The following is a 3,978-nucleotide window of genomic DNA, read 5'->3' as shown; positions in this document are numbered from 1 at the left end:
TGGGGTTTCAGTTATGATTATCAACATACTCCCATATAGTGGATAATTCATGCAATCTACATACAAACTAACATTACAAGAAGGCGAAGAAATAACCTAAGTATGTGTTGTTCAGTCGGACACATCTTATGATAGGGAGGTGGCAGATCTGAACGGTACTGGCCATTGAATCAACTTCATAGTGCACCATTTCATCTTAACAAAAAAACTCCAAGCATCATGAATGAATGAATTTCAACGCTATTTCAGCATACGTAGAGCGTGCATTTTTGTTTTGTAGACGTCAAACTTACACATAATAGTACTCTTTCAGACAAGAATGAAAGATTATGACTTTTGTGTCTTGAGCAAACTTACAGAAAAAATTCTTGTACAGAACTTTTATACATGTCAACTTCTTTGTCTACCAATCTTGAATTTTTTTTTTCAAAAGTTTCACTTTCAAACTTATACAAAACAACTACATAGAAAGTGCATTTACTTTGTGACCACATATTGAGAAATGTTTTCAGAAGTTCTACGTGACAAATTTTTTAGCACACGTATGTTTTGTTCGATGAATATTTTGTTCAAAGTTACACACAAGATATCCATAGAGAGTGCATTTTATTTTATTTTGAAAACATCTTTTTGTAAAAGCATAATGAAGCATAAATGTGTACAACTAATCGTCCATAAACAACTAATGTTTGACAATATTTACTGAACATGTTCAATACCCTGTAGTTTTTGCTATTTTCCAACGAACAAATAATATGACAACTTTTGTAATATCAATCACACTTGACTGTTCTTGTCTAATCTCATTTTGTAAAAAAAATCAGGCGTCTTTTTTTCAGTAACCCTCATGTAAAGGCGACATTTGTTTGACCCATTTACCAAATGCACGCTATGAGTACAATTTGTTTTACAGCCGAATTGTTGGGGTTTTATTTAACTCAATACTATAGCATGCGTTGGCACGCAAGTCTAATACCCAGAAAGTAATTTCGACGCAAGCTTGCTAGGGACGCATGGATTCGGGGCCTGGACTCGGATGCTCCCCCCAACCCCCTGGTGAACAGTTAAATCGGTAAAAAGAATTAGCACAAACAATTCTGAAACTTTTTGGCGTCCAAGATGCTCGTGTGCGCGATGTGCATGCAATTTTTGGTGATTTTGGACATTTGAGGGGGCCATGGAAACATAACAAAATTCGGGCCTTGCATGCTAGTCCTAATCCTACCATTAATTGCAAAACATGGGCGTCGCCTATCTGCCACGTTGGTCACGCGTGCATGTGACTTGCAAGAAAGGGCGACGGGGACTGCGTGAGCTTGGATCTAGTTCCATGCCATGGTCACAGACTTTTGTGCGGCGGTAGTCCCTCTCGATCACCCAAAACATCTTCGGTGATCAAAAGCGTGATAGAAGCCCGGACCGGAAACCCATCTTTATTCTGGAGCTCGACATGGTAAACATTAACGACATGAGAGAGCGAGCCCTTCTTGTACAAGCTCAGCAGTTGCCGAAGCATGATCGCGCAGACCGACTGCGCCATCGAACGTGCGGTGATGATGGAGTACTTGGCGATCTTCATTCCACACTCACGCACCATCAGAGGGGTTTGAAAAGGGAATTGACTAGTGAACAGACGGAACATTAGGTAGTTTCACTCCTTTTAGCCGACGGAATTACTGCCATTAATTGCAAAAGGTGGCCTCGCATATCTTCGACTTTGAACATGCATGACGGCCCTTGGAAGGATGCATGTCACGAGCAACAAAAAGAAGGGGGGCGTCGTTCGTGTGAGAGCTTGGATCCATTCAATTCCAGATCGTATCTGTCGTGGAATTGTCACTGCAGATATCCTCGTGCAAGGACTTAGTCGTGGAGCCATCGCAGCTAGGAAGCTTAAAGGGGTTAATCGGGACAAAGGACACGAGAGGTTTTATACTAGTTCGCCTCCTTGCGGTGAAGGAAAGCCTACGTCTAATTGGGTTGGTATTGCTTGATGTTTCGATGACCAGGGAGCGAGATACGCTATGCCCGACTTTCGATGGGTTGTTTCTTATCTCAAGCGGCCAGCGGGTCGTCCCCTTATATACACGGGTCGACGCCCTGCGGCTTACAGAGTCCCGGCCGGCTTATAAACAATGTCCGGCTCGGTGACTAGTTAAATCTACCTTATGATACAAGTCATACCATTGTGGCGGTTTACTACAACAGGCCTTGAGTCGCCTGTGGGCCTTAGGCCCTCTATTGAACCGCCATCTTCATGCTTGGTCTTGGCTTCTTTCTGGTGAGTCTCTTTGCGTAACTCGGCCCCTCCTGGGCGGCATACATAAATAATTACATCCCCAACATTAGGCCCCAGATTAATTTGAACCAGTTCATGTCAATCTTAAAATACCTTAAGAAACAAATCTTCAGCCTTCTGTCTGTGCGAAGGTTTTCTTTAACCCGCCATGACGTCATCTTTTGGATCCGTGTTAACCCGCCATGACGCCATCTTTACTTAAATCCATTTTTTATTCCATCGTATCCTCCAACGGATCCTTGCCTTTACTGACCGTTCCAAAATCGAGGCGTCGAGGCCGCTGGATAATAATGCTTATCTCCTCGTTTCTCGCGCCGTCTTAATGATCCCTTCCCTATAAATAGGCATGACCTAAGTCTTCCCATACTCTTCCTTCCGTCGTCTTCTTCCTCTCGCTGCTTCTCTGCCACTCGAGCTCCGCCGCCGCCGTCGCAGATCTCCTCATCTTCACAAACTCAGGCCGCTGCATCAACCTGGTTTGACCAGAAACATGCGACGACCTACCGCAGCGATCTTGCATCCGTAAGTTTCCTCCTTCTTGCTCCTCAGATCCGCATTAGGTTTTTCAAGTTCTTCAGTGTTCTTCGTCGTTCACCAGGAACCCCTTGTAGATTTGCTCACCACCATCATTTTTGATCTTAAAGATGGTAGAAACCTAATGCGGTAGCTGTTTCGCACCCACTTTGATTGCAAGTAGATCCCTTTCTGTTGCTTAGAGGCCCTGTTCGAGCCCTTGAACTTCATCTGTACCAGTTGTAGTTCTAGATAATTTTTCTTTTCAGAACATCTGTTTGATCCAAAATAATAACAACAACTTGTGAAACCTGTTTGTTTCACCCGGAAGTAAAAAACTGCCTCTGTTGAATATGTTTAACCGCTCATTAACACCTGCGGCGGCTTAATATTTACGACATAGTCATCCATATATCATTAGGTCGCTTCTTAAGCCGCCATTTTGACTAGTTTTAAATATTTACCTCCGGGTCAAATTTGAACCGGAATCTCTTATTTTGTCATAGGCCGCAACCTTTGTCATGGCACCTAAAGCGGCCAAGGCTCCTGTGACCTGCAATTGGGTCCCCTCCACAGTCACGAGGAGTAAACTGTCTAAATTTGTGAAGTCTGGCCATCTACCTAAGAAAGAGGTTATGTCCTATCGTGCCCCTGACCCGTCTGAAGAAAGGCCTCAACCCAAAGAAGGGGAGGTGGTAATTTTTATAGATCACATGAACCGGGGATTTGCCCCTCCCGGCTCAAAATTCTTCAGGGAGATTTTGAATTTTTTTGACCTTAGACCTCAAGATATTGGACCAAATTCCGTGTCAAACATCTGTAATTTCCAAGTCTTCTGCGAGGTGTATCTAGGAGAGGAACCAAATCTGCTTTTGTTCAGAGAACTTCTCTATTTGAATCGGCAGAACGAACGTGCCAACGGTCCCAGTCTTGAACTTGGCGGTATTTCTATTCAACGGCGGAGAGATTGTCTTTTCCCTTACGCTGAACTGCCGAGTCACCCGAAAGATTGGAATCAAATGTGGTTCTATTGCCAGGATACTTCCCCGGCTAACGAGAGCCCTCTGCCCGGCTTCCGCGCTCTGCGCCTTGAGTCCAACCATCCGTTAGCGGACAAGCTAACTGCTGTTGAGCGTTTGCCTCTCAACCCTACCATTAGAAAGATC

This window comes from Triticum aestivum, chromosome 6B (assembly GCF_018294505.1).
Source record: "Triticum aestivum cultivar Chinese Spring chromosome 6B, IWGSC CS RefSeq v2.1, whole genome shotgun sequence".
Taxonomy (NCBI): Eukaryota; Viridiplantae; Streptophyta; class Magnoliopsida; order Poales; family Poaceae; genus Triticum; species Triticum aestivum.
This window is presented reverse-complemented; position numbering follows the sequence as displayed.